Source organism: Zonotrichia albicollis, chromosome 2, assembly GCF_047830755.1.
Source record: "Zonotrichia albicollis isolate bZonAlb1 chromosome 2, bZonAlb1.hap1, whole genome shotgun sequence".
Classification (NCBI taxonomy): domain Eukaryota; kingdom Metazoa; phylum Chordata; class Aves; order Passeriformes; family Passerellidae; genus Zonotrichia; species Zonotrichia albicollis.
Window position 1 is genome coordinate 76,422,530 of NC_133820.1, and position 20,621 is coordinate 76,443,150.

Genomic DNA, 20,621 nt, shown 5'->3' on the forward strand with positions numbered 1-20,621 from the left:
CACCAACCAACCAAAACAAAATAAACATACAAAAACAAAACAGACCAAAAAAAACCAAAAAACCAAACAAAATCAAACCAAACCAAGCCAAAAACAACAACAACAAAAAAACAACCCAAAAATCAAAACAAACCAACTAAACAAAACCAGAGACAACACCAAAAACTCCATAGCTGGAGTGGAAGTTGGAGAATATTTGAGCAGCTGTTAATCAAATATTCACTGTTAAGCAAAATAAGAAGTTAATTGTAAAAAGAAATTCAAAACTGAAGCCGTATAGGAGAGAGAAAGGGAACATGTGTGAAACAGAGAAAAAGAACCAAAGGAGGAGAATATTCTACGTGTTAAAAGTCTCATAGATCTGCCACATGACACATGGACACTGGTGAGTGAGACATGCCTTCAATGCACAGCTCCACCAGTTTTCACTGGCTTCATCAAAACTTCACATATGATGTCGCAGAGACATCATCTCAGAGACCTGTCATGAGATCCTTAGCTGTATCCCCTATTATTTTTTGCCCTCTATCAACAGAGGGCAAAGACATTCCATTTCCTAGGTTCCTGTGCCTCCTTGTCCATAGGTGCTTCCTTACAATAACTTGAGGCTTCCTTACAAGCCTCAAGTTTGTCATTGTATCGCGGAGAACAGTTTTGAGCCCCACTAAAGCCTCTAATTTTTTTCCCAACTCGCCATGTTTCTCATACATGGAATAATTCCCTGAGCTTCTTGGCATTAATTTTTTAGGGCACAGACAGCATTATCACGTCAGGAAGCAATGTATGTACAAAAAAAGGCACCATTCACTGTGTCACTAGGTCACAAGTGCTCCTCTATCTGAAAAGCTCTGTGAATTTAGGTGCATTACTTCATTTTTTTTCTGCACTTTTCCCACTCCACATTCATCACTGACCAGTCCTGAGAGGTCCCAGTGCTGCCCCACAGAAGAAACACACTCCTGCTCTTTCTTCACTTATAAAAGCAGCTGAAAACGTACAAAGCAGCCACAGGAGCCAGCCAGGAATGGTGAAATGCTCAGCACCACAGTGCCAGTCCAGTAGGACACCTGGATCCAGGCTCATATCATCAGCACTCTGCTTCAGGGAACACACTGACAAAGGGACACAAGCAGATTGCCACAACAGTCCACAATGCTCTCTATGCAGTGGGAGCCCTCTTCATGTGATACCAGGTGTGCATATACACACACGGAGCATGTTTGGCAATGACCACATATTTGCGTATAAATTTTTATGAAATGTTTTCATTTCTAGAGAAAGCAAATGTACATTCAGCTGGCCCAATATGCATTCTGCTCTCACATTACTCTGAATCTTAATGACTAAGGTTGAGAACAAAGGTGTAAATGTTCATATATTTTGGCAGCAAAAAATAGACTAAAATCACAGAATATGATTTATATTTTAATTTTAAATGTGAATTTTACAGATGATTTTATATGTGAACAATGATACAATTACTTTTACTGTAGATAAAAATAAAAAAACCTGTCAGCTTTGTTCTTTGTCTCTATATTTTTAAAAGCCTCTGCAAAACCACCATGACAAGATTCACTTCTCACACAACCTAATTCCTCTTACAGCTCTGAATATTGCTATCTCAGGATCTAGAAGGTTGAGAGACATGTTTTTTCTGCAGATGGCATGAGAGAAAAATCAAGACATGACGTAGAGAAAGATGTTAAGTGGCAACAGACTAATGGAGAACATTTTGTCCTACTTTTGAGGAGCACATCAGGAACAGCTTGCTTTTATAGTGGATCTGAAGCATAATCACTGGCACTATATGACTGCTGCAAGCATTGCTCTGCACTAATCACTGCCATATTATTCTAAGTTTTGCTGAGCATTCTGTAAAAGATACATTGCATTCTTTTTGTTTTTTTCTTGGCACTTATCTTGAAAATTAATCAGATATACCAAAATCTCTAGACAATAAATAATGATAAGCTGTAGCTTTTAACATTCTTGATAAGTTTCAGAGATTTATTGCTTTTCATTTTACTAGCTGCCAAGAATCAAAACAATGACTAAATCTATGTATGGATTTCCATTAGGTAAATCACAATAACTAAATAGTAGAAGGAAGAGATATCTTTGATGCAAAAGCATCAAAGCCTTTAAGAACCTATTTTTAAATCTGCAGCAGTCACCCATTTTTACCACAGTAAAAGCCAAACATTTTGAAGAATGATTTTTAAAGATATATTCACAAATTTCTATTCAGATATTGATCCAATATCCATACAGAGTCGCTGCAAAGGTGACAAGGTGACAAGAAATCTATTTAAAATCAATCTTGTCATATAAGTTGTAAGGAGTAAAATTAAAAAAAAAATCTCTTCTAGGCCAAGAAAGAAAGAAAGAGAGAGAGAGTAAGAATAAATCTGCAAGAAATACTTTCTAGTCATATTATGGAATATTCTATCGAGCAAACCTCATCAGAGAATATTCAGAGTTAAAGACATTCAAGCTTTGCCAAATCAGCTTGTGTAACTCCAGTAGGGATATGCTTTGTATATATGACTGATATATTGGGGAATCATGTAATCTGCTAAGCTTCTGGACCTGCTAAGTGTGAACTGACTCTTCCAAAATCTGAGCAGAAGCAGATATTTATGAATCTAATCACTGTTTGCCACCTGAGAAAACTGGCCATTAGGAGTGAGCGCTTGCTCTGAAATCATTGGGAGAGCAGCCATTGACTTCAACAGATCAGTATCTTACCAAGGATTAAGTCTGGTATAAAGTGAATTTTATTTCCACCAAGTAGATTTTCAGTCAAGGGAAGGAAATCTGATTATTCTTTACTAAAGCATTCAGGGCTCCTTGGATTTTGTTTATAGTCCTTTTTTTTATTTTTTAAATGGATTTGGACATGCAAGGAGAGGCAAGGAAAGCATTTTCTCCAGGATACAAGCAGTTTATTTTCTGTCAGCCTTCTGTGCCGTTCAGAATTTGTCACAGAATCCCCTACAAGCTCAACATTTAAGACAAAGCTCACCACAACCACTTGGAATCTTCTCAATGCTCTTTCAAGACAATATAGATTTTATCACAATATCTTTTTCATCTACATCAGGTATTGCTTAACCAACCAACCAACCAACCAAATAAATAAAAAAAAATTCTGGTTTATTTTTTGACTTTCCCTCTCCTTAACAGAGGAAAATATCATTCACTGTTTCAGAAGTCTAAAAATCATCAGAAATTTAAAAATATCTCACAATGCTCCAGTGTAAATCTGAAAGCACAAATAATGGCATATATCTATATACGTATACATTTCAATCTATAGTTCATATTGATATTCAATTCTCTCTTATCTCTCTTAATCCTATAGATATGCCTGAACATATACACATGTGTATTTGTTTTCAAGTATATGAGGAACAGGATTCCATTTCCTTGTTCAAATAAGATGTACTACCAGCTGCAACAGCCATCAAGTTCCTCTGGCCTTTAGCCAACTTCAGGCAAAAGTTCATTTTGTACCAGCAACTGCAGCAGCCTAAGGAAAGGGCACCGTGGGGGTTTGGCTAGTTTAAATGGGTCTGTCCATGATTACAGCACAGCAGAGCCTCCTCTCATGACAGAGGATGCTCCAAGATCCTTTGGGACACGCTCCTGTGGCTGCGTGGGGCAGTGGGTTGGTGTAACCAAGGAGTCGATTTCCCAGTGGTATTTTGGTAAAGGCAAAGTTACTTGTGCTCCTGTAAGAAATGTTTCTCATCACTTCAAAAACTCAGTCTGTGGGAAAGCTTCTCCTCTGACACATGAAGCAAGCTCACCCTGCCCAAACCACAAGTGTTAGGGATAAATGCTGAGTATGTGTGTACACGTGTGTATAACATCCAGCCTCTTAAATTTTAATCCAGCTCATACATAAGTTTCTCTGGTGATGGTGAAAGTGTCGGAAATACAAAGCATGCACACACATCTCCCAGCAAATGAAACGTGTCAGCAACAGTTGTAATCAATAACAATATAATATTCTTTCCTAAATAATGGTAGAGCAGCAGAAGTGTGTAAGACAGTGATGAATTATTCAGCAGGCCTGCTTTGCTGCTACATTGCTCCTTCCATGGTTTAAGCTTTTCTACAGCTGAAACACCTGGCACAGCACTCTCTGACTTCATCTTCTTCTGAATACCTAAATGTATTTCTTCCCTCATATAAAAATTAAGTTACCTAAGTGCCTGAAGCTTTAAATGGTCTTAAATGGCAAAATTGTATGATGTCGTGAAGTTTTTAAGTAAGTGCCTTATTTCTACTTCATAGCTTCACATGGAGATTTGAAATGTATGTTAGCAGGCAGCTGCATATTAAATATTCTTGGAAGTAAATGCTCCAGACTATGGAGAATTTAATTCAGTAGAGTGTGTCTGATATTCTGGACAAAGTATTCATTAAAAGACACAAGGTAGATCTATTCAAGTGGTTAAAATGAAAGCCCAGGTTATGAAATTCTTGCTTAAATTGAACAGTATGCTACTCCCATGTAGATACCACTTGGTAATGCCTAGAATAAGCACATAGTAATTCAGTTTTGTTAAATTGAATGATGCAATGTGTTTCCAGTCACCCAATTCTCTAAAAATGCATATATATATATATATGAAAAATACACATTTTAACATCTAATTAAATACAGATTATTAAATGAATTCTATAACACTGAACAAGTGTAAAAAGTTAAAATATACAACTGTGGTTCACAGAAGGAAAGTAATTTCTGCAAGACAAACAAGAAAAACAAGTTGAAACACTTTTCTTACAATTTTAAAGAAAAGGGATCTAGTTTCTGTTGTGTTTGTTTGAGCTATTCTGGAAATTACTTAAATCTTTGTCTGGACAGCAACATATTTGTATCTAGAGATATTAATCTAATCTGCCATTCTGTTAGAGACAGGGAGATCCCTTTTAACGTATTTAATGTGCTGTGCGCAGCTCACTTTTAAATGCCACAAGCAGTACAAATCCGTCATCTCTCCTTGGGAATCTGCCTGATTCTGTAATACAGCTTACTGCTAAGTAGTTTCTCTGATATTCAAGCTATATTTCTCCTGCTTGATTCATGTTCTACTTCCCATTACTTTGCGTTAACTCTCTCTGCCCCTGCTACCAAATGAAGATCTGATTCCTACCTGTACTAGCTGCTAACTCACTGCTGTGAATGGAGCAGCAAGAAATAAATTACCCCTCACCTTGGAAGGTCACCTCTGTGGTGTCCCTGCCTTCACCCCATTCCTTGGACAGTCATTGCTGTCCACTGCCAGGAGCAGGACCTCTGCCATGACCTCAGAAAGCTATTTCCCTCTCCAAGGAGACACTGCTGGATCACTACTGAAATAACTCAGCATTCCTGGAGGAATATGATATTTTTAAATAGGCAGTGCATTGACTCTGGAGTTCTTACGCAAGAAAGGTTTCCAACAGCAGAGCCCAGCCCGTCCTGTGCCGTGTGCCTCTCAGCAGCCAACACTGCACTTCGCAGTGCGGCACCGAGCAGCGCTGCTGCTGCTGCTGAGGAGCAGAGAGAAGGCACGTGAAGGCAGGTCACAAGGTTTCGACCTAGATTTCAGTCAGCAGGAGTCTGCATCAGAAAATAAATTTGGATGTACTTCAGCGCCCTTGACAAAAGTGATACAGGCTTGAGTGAGGGAGGAAAATAAGGCGCAGCCTTGCCTTTGCACCACAATGCCTGCCAGGGGGATGGAAAGTGACTATGCCTTCGTTTGTCTGCCGTGCTCTCTGTGATCGTGCATTGAGAAAAAAGGATCTCCTGTGTCAAGCAGACTGCCACTTTGAGCAGAGAAAATAGCTACCTGGCTCGTGACTGCTGAAACAGAAAATATTTGTTAAACAAGCCATTAAATTTTAATAGTAAAGTTTTGAAGAGTTGGTTGGGAAATCTATGCGAAGATACTTATGCAAAAACACTTCTGCAAAAACACTTACACAGTAATTATACTTTCCTACCAGAATCCTTTCATGTCTCCCTCTGATTCTGGAAGCTGAGACATGACCTGTCTAGTCACCATCATCATTAGAATAGGTTGACAAAGAAGCAATTTTTTTGAGTGCTTTTATTAACTTTTGCAAATAGATATTAAATTAACTGCAAGTTTTTACAAATGCAGTTACTCTAGCAACTCCAGAACATGAAGGAGAAACAAAATGCATTAAATAGAAATAAGTACATGAAGATCATAACTTCCATCCCTGATCAAAGTGAATGAGCAAATAATCAAAGTTCTTCTACATAGAAAGTAACTATTTTCCATAAACCTTACAGGTCCTTAGGAAAAAATAAAACTCTTTTTTCTTCTGCTATACAGAGGATGATTATTTACTAAAGGAAACAGTGAAAAGACCACATATGAAAATATATTGGAAACTATTATCTGCAATTCTTCAGTGAAATGATAAATCAGATTATGTAATCTCAGATGACAATTCAGATCTATTACAACTAGCATCCATGTTTATCCAAATACTTCTAATCTTAAATCATCACAACTATTACTGTCTCCTTCAAGTTCCAGTGAAATTTGTATATTAAACAGTGCTCATAAAACAAAGTTACAACTTGCCAACTGAAAATGGTACAACAATGAAATGATCTAATCATATTTTAAACAGCTTTTGACAATGGCTGCAGTAGCTCATTGTAACTATCCTGCTTGCACTACAGCCTCTTCATGGAGAAGACCTATTTTCTTGTAATTTTTTATTATTGAATTTATTGAATTATTAGCAACATTGAATTATTGAATTTATTAGCAACACTGAACTGAACTGAAAGCTCCCCTATCTTAAATTCCTAGGGATAGTTTTTTGCTGTGAAACTTTCACAGGAAATTTCATTAGTACAGATGTAACTAAAGCAACAGAGGTTAATGTCCAAAATATATCTGGAATACTAGAGAATATCCAATACTGCTAAAGAACAGCAGCCAAACTTCAGATTATCTTCTACTGCATATGGACATCCAGAATTAAATCTACTTCTTAGTCCCACCTTGACACAGGCAGGCCTTGTTGACAAGACAAGAATTTGCTTAAAAAAACAAAAAGTGTTTTTAGCAACTAAAGCCCTTGTGTAGACAGACAGATGAGGGCACAGATCATTGGCAATGAATCCTGCCACTGAAGGAGACCTTGTAATGGGTGTGTAGGCAGACAGAATACTGAGATGGGAATGTGTTGGGCAGGAAGCTTTGACAGGAACAGAGAAACCAAGTAAGAATTTGAAATATTCGTTCTAAAACTGACATACAAAACAGCTGAGAAATTTAAATATCAAAAAGAACCGTGACAAAAAGATGATGATGTCTGCTTACTGCTGGATTAACTGCAAGGGTTTCCAGTGTGGTGGCCGTGTACTTCATGCTTGTCCTTTTCCTTGGTATTTAGGCTTGGCTTTCCTTTTCACAGATATAGCACCAAGTAGCAGCTGTCCTCCAAAATTACCCAATTTTGCAAGATTATATCTTTGCTTCTGTGCTCTAGGAATTATGTGACACATAACCACAACTCCAGCAGAGTTCAAAGCCTTTTCTCCATGCACACTACTGAGACACCTGCCCTAATGAACACAAATAAAGTGGAGAGGGGGCAGGCGGGGAGGGTGGGTGTTTAATGAGCTTCTTTGGTAAGCAACTAAATGGGCTTAAGGAAGCATGTGTCTGTTTTCTACTATTTGTACACAATTCTTAGGTCATCTCTGCCAATTCACTTAATCCAGCATGTTTGCAGCTCAGAGGAAAGGGCAATACCAGCCTAATTCACAGAAGACAGCAATGTTAAAAAAATTTGAACTATCATGCTGAGGTAGTGCAGTGATAAGGGCAACGACATCTTCCAGCCACACCTTGATGCCTCCCCAGATGACAAATCTGTTCCTCACCACCATGTAGGGGCTTGGCCTCTGGAGGGTCCTTCCTTGAGAGACAGACCCAGGTGATACAGTCTCTTTCTCACAAAGCAGTGAGTGAACACCTAAGTCCAGTGCTGCATAGGAAATTATCTTGTCCTGAGGTTAATTTTAAAAACAGCAAAACAATTAATTATGAAAACTCTCATTTGCCTGAGCAAATCTTTTTTACTTGAGGCAGGAAAAAATAAAATGTGAAAATCTGTGTAAAAATAGGGATTTGTCCTTGGAGATACTTAGAAATACATTCTTTCCATGTGTATTAAACTCTTCTTCAGCTGCAAGTACTTATTCATAGACATTCTCAGACTTCTTAGAGCAGTTTGTTTTTAGAAAAAGACAACTTTAGATAATAAATCTGTATATACCAGTTCTAAACTGGCAACACTCATAAAAAACATTCATTTAAAAATAATTTTCTTTCTCATGATCTTTTTTTTTTTCATGGCAAATAAGTAATTTTAATTGGATTTTTCATCTGATATGATATACAAATGTATTTAATGCAATTTGTTTTGCAGCAGTTCACATTACCTACATTAACAAACAGAAAAACAGTTCCTGAAATTTATACCATTAAATGGAGAAGAAACAATATCTGTGAACATCTTGGGACACAATTCAGTCCACTTAAAAACATTTGAAAAGCTCTTTGTGGTTCACCTCATAAAGCTTCTGGTCCACAAGGCTCCTTCTCCAGATGTCTCCATCTCCATGCATCTCCAAGTGAGATGCATGATGCCAGCAAGATACATGACTGTATAAACGGCTTTATTTTACATCACCTGCCCAAGAAGATTTTAACTCCATAATATGGAGCCTTTTGGTAGACCTGCAGTAAAATCTACATTCACTATCCAACTATTGGTATTCACCATCAAACTACTGCATCATGTTATGACAATCTTACTGTTTGGTGTAGTCCCTAAACTACCTGGAATCACAAAAAAAGTCAAGAATCCCTGAAAAAAAAAAATTATCTCATTGACATGGTTTTCATGAACTAGGACAGATGATGCTTTGGAGGTGCCTGTCTCCATTGACTGCAAAATGAATCAATGATCACTGTGGTATAATTAGTGCGGGAGCTCCATGAATTGGAAAAGTTCCAGGCCAACATCTATCTATTGCATTTCCCAAAGTACAATAAAAAAGTCATCATACAACTTTCCCCATCTCATATATTCACAGCTGAGCCCTTGTCTCAACAACTGTCACTGTGACACTCCAGCAGTCCTACAAATGTAAAGTCCTGCTTATGCAAACAATAATTGATTTGGTCTGATGCTTTCATCACATTCCCTGCCTTATGCTCCTTTTAAAGATTTTCTCCTCTGTATTATTTACTTTGCCATAATTTTTTTTAAATTTTCAAGAAAATCCACTACTGACCTTTCACCATTCCATCATTTTTCTTTCATATTGAGAATTTTACCACTGTCTCTGATAAGACTGTGAGCCCAGCTTCTGTATGCTGTTCAGCTTTAAACAAATATCTCCATCCGTATGAAGCTTGGTGAAATGTCTCCTAGTTACCCTCTTAAAAAGAGAATACATTCTTTTTTTTTAATTTTTATTCTGTAATTTTCACTTATAAGTGTCCTCTACTATACAACAATTCCCAGGTTTCTTTAGGTTGGGTTTTTTGTTTTGGTTTGGTTTTTTCCCTTTTTTTTTTTTTTTCCTGTTTTCCACAATCCCTTTAGTTTTCTGCAGATTTGAATTCTATTTTATATAAAATTATTTAAGGCAGGACACATATTTTTGAACTCTGTGTAGAATCCAACCAATGAAATATTTCTAGGTGTTATACAGTGAAAAAAACAGGAAATAGAAACAACTACTTGAAATTAGCATTCTTTTCTTATTTCCTTGTCTTTCTTTGAATATGGAAAGCATGCTGTTCTTTTTCTAAATTTGTCTAGCCTTCCCACTTTACTACAATTTAGCACTGGAGAGCTTTATGAATTGTTTTTGATAGGTACATAAATTTACTACATTACACATTAAAAAAAAAAAAAAAAGGTGTCCAGGTTTGTCAAATATAATTGCATAAAAGCATGCTAATTTTGGTTCTTGCACTGGTGTCTCAGCAGAATGTTCTTCTTGTTCACCGTTAGAACAATAAATACAGAACAAGGATTTTAATGGTTTTCTCTTTTATAGCAATCTGATGGGGTGAAGTAATTGCTTTTGGTGCTCACAATATCTGTAGCTAGATGAATTTACAAGGAAAGCACTTTAGCCTTAGAGCAAAATTATGAATATGTATCAGGCTCCTGCATTACATTTATTGTCTCCAGTACACAAAAATCAACTTTGGCATTACAAGAAGAGAGAATAACCAACAAACCATCTCTTGAAGTAGAAAATTATTATTTAAAGTGACAGTTTCACCCCTCTTTTCCTCTAAATAAGGGACAAGGGTCTAAACCAATAATCTATCCTTTTTCACCTCTCTCTGTAACGTGTTCACAAGGAGACTGCCATTAGGCATAGCACTGCTGACACCTACATTTTTATGCAATAGTTCTGATGACCACTATTAATGCACCATCAATAGGAGACTTACAACACTAAACATGCATTAAGCCACTACTGCTTTCTAGCTGTCTGGAATTTCTCTAATACAATCAAGGGACTTGGCAGAAATCCTAGTTTGCTATCACATACAAACCAAAAGAATTTCCATTCATCTAAAGCAGCGAGGAATTGGGTTTTCTTGATGCTAATCAGGAGAAAAAATTCTCTTTAAAAGAAGATTAATTTTCAGATTAATAAATGGTTTAAGATCATGCATTCAGAGATAAGAGTGCTGACTCCTAAATAACTGGATGAATGTACAGCAAACTGATAATAAACCTTCAAATGAAAAAAAAAAAAAACCAAAAAAAACCCCAAAAACAAACAAAAAACAACTGAAAGGACTGCAAACTGCTAACCTAAATATGATAGGCTCTCACTGTGCATATCACTTACTGTCTGACAAAGTAAGTCTTTTGTGCATTAGTTACAAGCCATGACAGAAATTTTATTCCCCCCATTTTATTCCCTCACATAAATTATATAGAATATATGACTTAGGAATAATTTCAATACATACATAATGTCTCTGCTTAACTTCCAGATGATATCACTTTTTGGCACTGCTCTAGTATAGTAAAACAGATTCAGAAATCTGATATAAAATGCTTATAACCAAAGGAAAGGAAACAAAGAACAGGAAGAAGGAGAGACAGATGAAAAGAGTTTCATGTACATTTTGAAAAAACACACAATGGCAGCTAATTCAAATCTAAGAAATATACAGAGAACCATGGAATAGGCATCCTAAAGCATATCAAAGCTATGTTTTTGTGCAGTGTACTCATAAAGAGTACTATATTCAAACGGCATGCCAAAAATACTAAGCATAATGAGGCAGCCAGTTCTTGTCAAAATCTATTCCTAAAAATCTCAGCTTGTCATTTTCTAAATACCATTATTTTTTGTGCAGGTTATTTCTTTATGTTACTTTGAATTTTAGGCAAGGTTTAGGCAAAATTTGTTTCCACATATAAAACTCATCATTTGTGCTTGTACCTAGAAGCAGACCCTAAATAGGAAAATTAAAAGATATATTTACATGCATCTAAATACTGCTCATAAAATCCTGTCTGTGTTGTATTTTCTTTTGAAAAGACAAGAGCTTAAGTTGTTGCTGGGAAATTAATCCTGGTTCTGGGCCCTCAAACAGAAACTTTTGAAAGGTTAATTTTCACTATAATTGCTATAAAGAGGCTGCCCTGTACGAGAGCCCTGTTTCCTAGGCAGACAATGGCTTTATCAGAGAGCTTACTGTCCAGCCATTGAAATGTTCATGTCAATATCAAGTTGAAATACCATCATTCTTATGCCAAGTGAACCAAAAAGAGTGTTCAGGCACTTACTGGAGCTAAGTCTTACTTCTCTCTCTTTTACAAGCTGTTTCTGAGCCAGCTTCACATTTTATATATGCCAAAATTGTTGGGAAGCAAAACACGTGATGGTTTTGCTGCCATATAAGGAAAAGCACTGTGAGCAACTATTTCTAATTCCTGTTGTTAGAAGGAAAAATCTGTGGAGGAGGATCTTTTAGATCTTTCATAACCATCATTAGTCACAGAACAGCCTGTATTCTCTTCCCTTATCAGATTTTTAAAAGTCATCTTTGTTGCAATCATGCTCCCTCCTTTCTGGGCTTCATAGGGACAGAGAGAACCTGAGCATTTTAAAAGGCAATCTTTCCCTCCTAGGAAGGGGGTACCTTGCAGTGACAATCCAGAACAGTAGTTGCCACCTCTCATCCATCGAGCTGCAATGGCACGTCACCGCTGGGTCCACTGTTTTGGAAACAGCCATTGTTTCTGTACTGGCTTTGGAGGGTTGGGCTGCTGGGGAGAAGACTGGAAGATGAGTGTCCTTTGGAGAGTTCTAGAAATCCTAATTTACTAGGCATGAGATCACTGCAAGGACATCACTTCCAGGTGCTAGCATTGGCAGACGCTGCAGCATTGGCAGGTCATATTGTCACATTTTTGAATTCACAAGAGCCAACCTATGTCATCTTATGAAATCAGTCTAAAGAATGATAAATTACCTTCCTCCATACTGAACTGGATCCAGGATAGAGCAGACTGTACAGGAAACTATCACCATCCAAGATACATTTTCAGGATGATGCCAACTAAGAGGTACTACATTATCTGGAGAATGTCTGAGAGAGACAGCAGGAGTTGAACAGCTACTGCTTTTCATCCAAGAGCTCAGGCCATTAAATTCTTCATGCTAATGAGTTATGTGGATGGTGGTCTGGATACAGGCATGACAGCAGGAATGATGCTTTAAGCTGTTTTATTCTATAAGTTGTACAAGATAAACAGAAAACTGGCTAGAACTTTTTAAACTGATTGACATCAGAAAGTTGTAGAGTTCTAGAATCTTTTGAAAAGCTAATATGTTTTTCCTGTCATCAAAACCCAAAAACTGTATTCTAAATTATTTATAAAGAAAGAAGGGAAAAAAGTCTCCTAAAACCAAAGAGGAGGAAAGTTCCCTTTTTCATAAGTAATCAAGAACCTTATTACACCAGTGGTCAGCAAAACCTACAGAGAGGGAAAACATCCTGTTATCCAGAATCTTTGATATTTTTTACACAGAGAAGAAAGGGAATATTTTTTAGTCATGTTCATCTCAAAAGTTCCAAACATCTGTTTACAAGGACAGTGATGCCCAGGAGCAAAGCAGTCAGAATGGAGAGGCTAACAACTCGTGTTTTGGATGGAATGCTTAGACCTGTCATCCTTCTCACTGAGGCATCCCTGAAAAGATCAGGAGAAAAGACTGGTGCCATTCACATGCTCTGGACAAAACATGAGGCATTGAACATATACATATTTTAACTTATTTGTCATTAAATATAAGAAATTTCATCTGCCCTTGAAGGAAAGCAACTCTGCAAAGCTTAGATGGATTTGGATTGAGCTGTAAAACTACTTTTCACAGTATACATTTTAAAAATTGAAATGGTTTTCTTAAATGAAGGAGGTTTTTTTTCAATCTGAACTAACAGTTCAACTCAAGAACTGTTCAACTATGGTGAAGCAGATTAATTGCTCTTCCTTTTTTTTTTTTTTCTTTTTTTTTCTTTTCCTCTAGAAGAAGTATTTTCTGGTATAAAAAACCCCAAACAAATGCAAGATAAATCTGTGTGGAATAAAAAAGGGCAGAGCAAACAACTTACATGCAATTCAGACAATAAAGACTTGCTCTACTAAGCTGAATAAATAAAGCAATCAGTTTTAAGAAAGAAAACTTTCTTGCCAATTACATAGATAATTTTCACCCCTAGAGAACTCATTAGTCCCAAACTGTATTGCATTCCTGTCATCAGCCAACACCACTTTTCAGTAAAGAGTTTTCACATGTTTAAAATATACATATTATTGTATTCTTTTGAAAATGTGTCAGGTGTTTTTAAGATGACAGTTTATTCAGTACTTTTTTTTTCAACAGCTGATTTCCATTTGTTCTTACAGTGCAGCTACTAAGTTTAATTTTATCAGAAATACATGTGTAGATAAAAAAATACATTAAGTGTACACATTGACACAAATAGCTCACCTTTGGGCATTAGCATAAATTACGAGCATCAGAAGAAGCAACAGATGCCCCAGGGGCAAATGACATGGCTGGAAGCACACAGAGCGTGTTGTGCTGTGGCTGGTGCACACCCAGCTCAGACTTCCAGGTCACTCCTTCTTATAAGGCTCTGTGTATGAATGACAGTGCAGAGTTGGTGGTCTACTGGCAGAAGAACTCATTCCAATATGATTTAAGAGAATAGGGGCTATTCCACAGCAATCTGACTCTCTAGGGATCTACAGACTGCTGTGTACATGGGACGCTCTGCTGGAACTAATGAGGAAAGAAGAGTGATGCTGCGGTCACGACACTGCATGTATTAACTGTGACCTGAGTGTCCTTTAGTTTAAAGTGCAGATTTCAGGCAAACAGTGAATGTCAGATTACTATGTGAATTTTTGATCATCACTTCTTTTCTCCAGGGATCCAACTTCCCTGAGGACCTCATAAAAATATTTGCCCTGTCTCAACCTTTCATTTTGTTCCTCAAAGATCCATTGAAAAGGTATCTGTATCACAGCTGCAGTCCAATGTCAGCCAAAAACAAAGTACAAAAAGTTCTGCTGAGCTGTAACTCACTGCACTAAGCTGAACAAAAGCTTCCTTCCTGAAGAATAGCAAAGGCTCTACTTCTGACAAAAGCTTGCTTTCTTTCCCAGCTCTTTAGGATTCAGCATCATGACTTCAGGGATACCTGTAGATGTGCAGAGGTTATGTGGAGATTTCTGAGATCTGAGAGTCTTTTCCCATTATATTTCATAAATCACTGTGCTACCAGCCTATGATACTTTTATTTCCAGGTGCGGAAATCAGCCTGCTGAGATAAACCTTTCAGTCATCTTTGGAACTGGCATGTTGCTCTGCAGTTGCAGTAGCAACTGTGCAACAGTGCAACTGTGCAACTGTGCAACAGTGCACTGCTACTTTCCTTTGAGATTCATAAATTAATACCAGGTATTATATAGATGTAATTTTACATATGATTTTACAATTGACGTCATTTGACATGGCCTCTGTAAATACTGCAAGTCCATTCCTGACCAATGCTGGTGCTGAATTTCCAGCCAAAATCTAAGCAAGGTTTAAATGTCTTGTAAGCGCCTTCCTTGATTTCTTTGTAGTAAACACAGTGGGAAGAATATCCTACAATTTTCAAGACTGTTAAGTGCTACAGTTAGGAACAATTCTTTTGCTTCAGTTTAAACACTGGGGATATCCCTTCCTGTAATGTTGATTCGTGTGTATGCACTTATCTTTTCAGGCCCTTAAGTAATGGAAAGTAAAATAATTTGAAAAACTTGTTCCTTTTAAGCTTATGCCAAGAGGCTAAACTATACTAACTGCAAATTTTAATCACAGAATATACTTGCATTTGTCTGACTTTATGAGGTACATGAAATATAGAGCCTATTTGAAAGAAAAGGTCATAAAAATGGATCATAAGAAATGGAGTGTTTTCCAAATGTAGCAAGGAGGCTCATGTTTTCACAAAATTATTTGGAGGAAATAATATTGAGCACTCATACTAGAAAAGAAATGCACAATGCAGAAATAGAATTCTGGTATAAAAATTAATGTGGTACAAATGAAAGATTATTGTTTGAGTTAAACAAATCTCTCTTAGCCTCATCTCATAAATAGCCACACAATTATTTTATCTAACAACCAATTTTCATTCTCATCATAACAATTTCAAAGTTAGAAAATGCAGTTCAAAATTTACAGCATAAAAGACAGAGGAGTTATGCTTCAAACCCATTAGTGGGGAATCAGACTTAAACCAGCTCACATTTAGCATGTATTTTATTTTTCCCCACTGAGTTTATAGCATTAGATTCATTTATTTTCTTCACTGCACATGGTCTCTAGAAGTGTCCTGCAATCATTCCATCACATTAAAGATGAAAAAAAAAGGCTGAGGAAAGAATTTATGTATGTAACTAAAGTTCCTCATATACGACTTTTTTCTTGTCTCTGAACCACTACCCAGGAGAAAACAGTATCCATTCCTTATAGTGTAAAAAAGCCAGCAAAGTGTGATTACATCTGGTAGATATCTAGCACCAACGCAGACACCGAACCTCTGGAGGCAGGATGTGTCCCCAGAGTTCCCAGCTTTCAATAAGCTTCAAGATACTTTATGAAATATTTAAATTTGTGCTCACTGGGCTTTGTGCTAGAAACGCTGATATAATACTAGATGCATTAAACAATTTGTCATACTCACATAAAAGGTTGGGTATTTTATTTGCCGTCCTATTATTGAGTTTTCAGCTTGAAAATTACAGGACTTGTATAAGTACAGTCACACTGTTTTGAAGAAGGAAATGTTATTTAAAATATTCTAGGCAAGTTATTGCTATGAAGTAATAGAAATAAAAAGCAATAAACAAATAAAACCCTTTAAACCATACCAAACATGAAAGAAAACAAAATGTTAGAATTAAACTGTCATTGGATGACTGCTTTTAAAGTTCACTGTCTTCATTAAATTTCCTCTGAATTTAACGACTATAATTGCCAAAACAACTTTATTTATTAAGATTTATGGTTGCATTCTACAAATAAGCACAATCTAACCATGTCATATCAAATAGGTATGCAACAAAGATTGACAAAAACACATACAATGGTTTTCTCCATCTCCAAATTATTGAGTTAGCTAAAACGTTCTGTTTGTAGGAAAGTTACAAAGAATTTATGGAAGGGCAATACCTAATTAGTACCTGGGCTGCTGATTCCAATTAATAACACTTTCTAAGTGTGTTCAAAGGCATTTAAGTAAAATGAAAGCCTTCAGAAATGCATCGAAGCATTTAATGCCTAGATATTGAAGTGATAAGCCTGCTGTAAAAGCCTAAAATAGGTTAGACAGATTAGACTGGCAGAGAAAAACCACTGGCAAATAAAACACACAGTCAGGTATGAAAGAGACAAATATGCTTGAAAAAAATACAGAGAGACAAAAAAGTTATTTGATTTGAAGAGAAGCTTGTGCTTGTTTATAAAAACATTGTTTTTAGTAGCATGGTTTTAAACATCATGCATGCTGTAAAGAAAAACATTTCCAGATAACACAGCTGCTCTAGATAATAGACAGCTTTGTAAAAAAGAAGAACTCATCCTTTAAACTTTTTTATGTAAGAGCAATTAACATTCCCTGGGAGGCATTGCATGACATACAGGTGTTACATTGAACCAGTTCCTTCTCTGATCAAATACATCAAATTCAAATAATCTGATCCTGCAAGAAATATTAGTCTTCCACAGCATTAGTATGCATAGTTGGTGGAGCAAAATAAGGAATTGTAGGTCATCTGGTGCTGTTAAAATGCTAAATGACTTGTGACACCCTACCCTCTGTTTCTTTACAACTAGATACAAAGCTCATGTGTAATATTTCAGTTGCAGAAAACGAGGCTCAGCTGAGATGATCCCCACCCTGAACATGGTTCCTGTCTGTGAACTGATTCTGCCTGCGAGTAGAACTTCACATACTTACATGAATTAGTATATGAGAGAAAAAAGTACTGATCTACTCTACACATAATGTTTGATAATCCAAACAAACAAAAGCCCAAACTGGAGCTGAAGCATCCATGAGATTACACACAGGATTTCACCTCTTCCTTCCACACCCATGGCAGTAATCAGGGTATAGCTGGGGAGTGAAGTGATTGCTGTGTATTTATGCTGCTGTGTGTCCAGGAGGGATGATAAGAGCCCACTGAAGTTGCTGAGTGACTAAGTAAAGGTGAATTATACCTTTCTGAAGACTGGCACAGTGTGTGCCACCCAGCCTCCTGGGATGTCTGTTCAAAGGTGTGCTACTCCCAAGAAACTGAAGCACATGGTCCAAAGCCTGCACACTGGCAATTGCTGCAAAATCTGTATCAGCCACCGGTAATGAAGGAAGCGAAGCTACAGAAGAATTCTTTTTTTGGCATTTTCAGAACAGCTTGAATACTAATAGAGAAACACCTCTAAGGTGACACTGCAGAAGTAGAGTATGATTGTAATCAAGAAGCAACAAGCCCTCACTGCCTATATTGAGCAGAAATTTCACCAGCTGCTGGGCCACAGACCAGTGTTTTAACACTTCACCAGATTCTCCAGGGCCAGGCAGCTGATCAGCTCAGTTTCAACTAGAGAAAATCCTGTGGAGCTAGAGAGAGGTGGAAAATCTCTCACTCTGCGAGGCATCAAGACAGAGACAGATGTTAAGAAAGTTCCCTGTCAGACAAGAAATCCACCCTTTTAACAATTTCGTACCTCCCTAATAGCAGTTCCTCCTGCATAAACTTCAGGCAGGCTGGGTCAGTGTAAACATCCTCCCCTCCCCTCTGCTGCTCTGGGCCTCTCGCTTATCCCCCACCCGCCGGCAGCTGTGGCTCGGGAGGCAAACAGTGCTCATGCTGTTCTGTGCACAATGACAGACAAATAAAAGAACAAGCAAGCTTGGGAGATTTGAAATCCAGAGCTGAGGGATTTCTCCGAGTTTCACCGTGTCTCTGTGATCCTCCCCCTAAATGCGAGAGCTGTTTTCTTCAATAAATGAAGCTCGTAATAAACATCTCTCCTCCTGTGTCTCCAGAGCCCTTAGGGAGCTCTGCAACAGCAGAGCATAGAAATTTGCAGAAAGGTGTCCTCTGATGGATTTGACTTACACAGTATCAGTTGGTATAAACCGCCCAGAAATGGGAAATGGGATGTCTCAAGACACCCATGGACTCCATCATTAAAAATCATTGTATCAAATGCATATTTGAGCTTTGTTTCAAAGAGGTGTTTGAATCCATCAAACTATTTTTGAAGCATAAAGGTTTATTTATAAGGACTTTTTGCCTTTCATACCTTCCTTATATACTCAATTCTCCAGTTAAGGGCACAAAAAGAACTTGTGCATTTGTTAGAAAATTTAGATTTCAAAATGTATTTTCTCACAGAATACTATCATTGAAATATATTAAGTTGAAAATGCAATGAATATGTTTCCAAAGTTGAAAAAGGCAAGACCAGGTCTTGTAGCTAGACCTCACATTGCAGAGTCAGAATAAGTATGATGGAGGACAGATTCAAACTGTCTTGTCTCAGCAGGGTATTATAATGGTACATATTGTACATGCAGAACCTTAGAAACTCTCATAAATGTACTTACAAGAGCTGAGAAGTAAGTGCTTTGTAATCTTTAATCAGCCCAACATTCAAAGCCTGCTGAAATTAGAGCAGATCTTCTTTTCAGCAGGCTTAAGGTCAGGTATTTTACATATATTTAAAAATAAACTCAGCAAAGTCATTGCTGGACCAATTCTTGTCCTTCCCCCTCATAAGGACTTATCTGCCCAGCTATTCTAAGTCAGGCAAGTCTCCTTTAGCAATAAACACAAGTTTTTGCCTTTACAGAATCAGTCCTCAGTTAAAAGTCAGTGGAATTTCTGTTTTATCTTGTGCACCGTCAGCAAAATGATTTATCTAAATCTGGACTGCAGAATTTTTATTGGTGAGATAAATGTAAAAGTCAGAAACATGGATTTTCAGATACTGTATTCACAGAGCTGGCAATTAGAAAAGCCATCTTTGACTTTCAACTGGCACTGACAGCAAAGTCATTAAGAAGAGTTACATGAATTTACAGGCTTTTCACACTATTTTTTTCTGATCACATTATCAGCAATCTTAACTCTCTGAAATATATAGTGCGCAAGTTGGGATGATGGAAATAAAAATAAATATCAAGAAGGAGGAAAATATCCCCAACACAATAATCCTAATGCTTATTTACAAAGATATTTTAGCTCTTTGTATGCTTATCAGCTCAACACTCCAAAAAGCTGGTGATTCCAGTACAGTTAGTAATAACTATCTGATTGCATTGTGTAATTGGGATTGGACATGGATCCAACACACTCTGGGAGGAATCTGAATGCCATTTGGATAATCTAGATAGATGTGTTACACCACTATGCCAGCTCCCACAGCAATCATACACAAAATCTCTATTATTATCAATGGGAATGTGATAGCTGTTGCTTCATCTTGAAAATAAAAACAACAAAAAAGGGGTTTAAAGCCTTCAGTATTTAGAAGACAGAGGTAATGCCTACACAACGAAAACTGCAAAATCATTGAGATGAGGTAAAATTTTATAGGAGCAGATCAAACAAAACTAAGCAACGCTTTTCTGGAAAAAGGTAGGCAAATTACTTACCTGAACAGATAGAATGTAAGACACACCAAACACATTATCTCACTTAAATTATATGCATTCACACACCCACACACAGATTTTAAAAGCATGTTCTATACAAGGTTATTATACATAAGGACATATAATAAAAAAGTAAAATAGGGATTATAATTTCCTATGTGTTTAGTCACTTTGTCAGTCATGCCATAACTGTAAAACCTTGCAAATAAATGGTTTCTTACAAGAATATAAAGAATAAAAAGACTTAAAACAAAAACCCAAAAAATCCTCAAAGTGAAAATAAATAAAAAT

The 20,621-nt window shown here is 37.0% G+C and overlaps 1 protein-coding gene across 17 annotated transcripts in view; it reads right to left on the minus strand.

The window, feature by feature from the left end:
- The window catches only part of PCDH9 (protocadherin 9), a 689,424-nt gene that overhangs the window by 625,624 nt on the left and 43,179 nt on the right, over positions 1 to 20,621 (minus strand). The gene's annotated exons all lie outside the window — the stretch shown is intronic.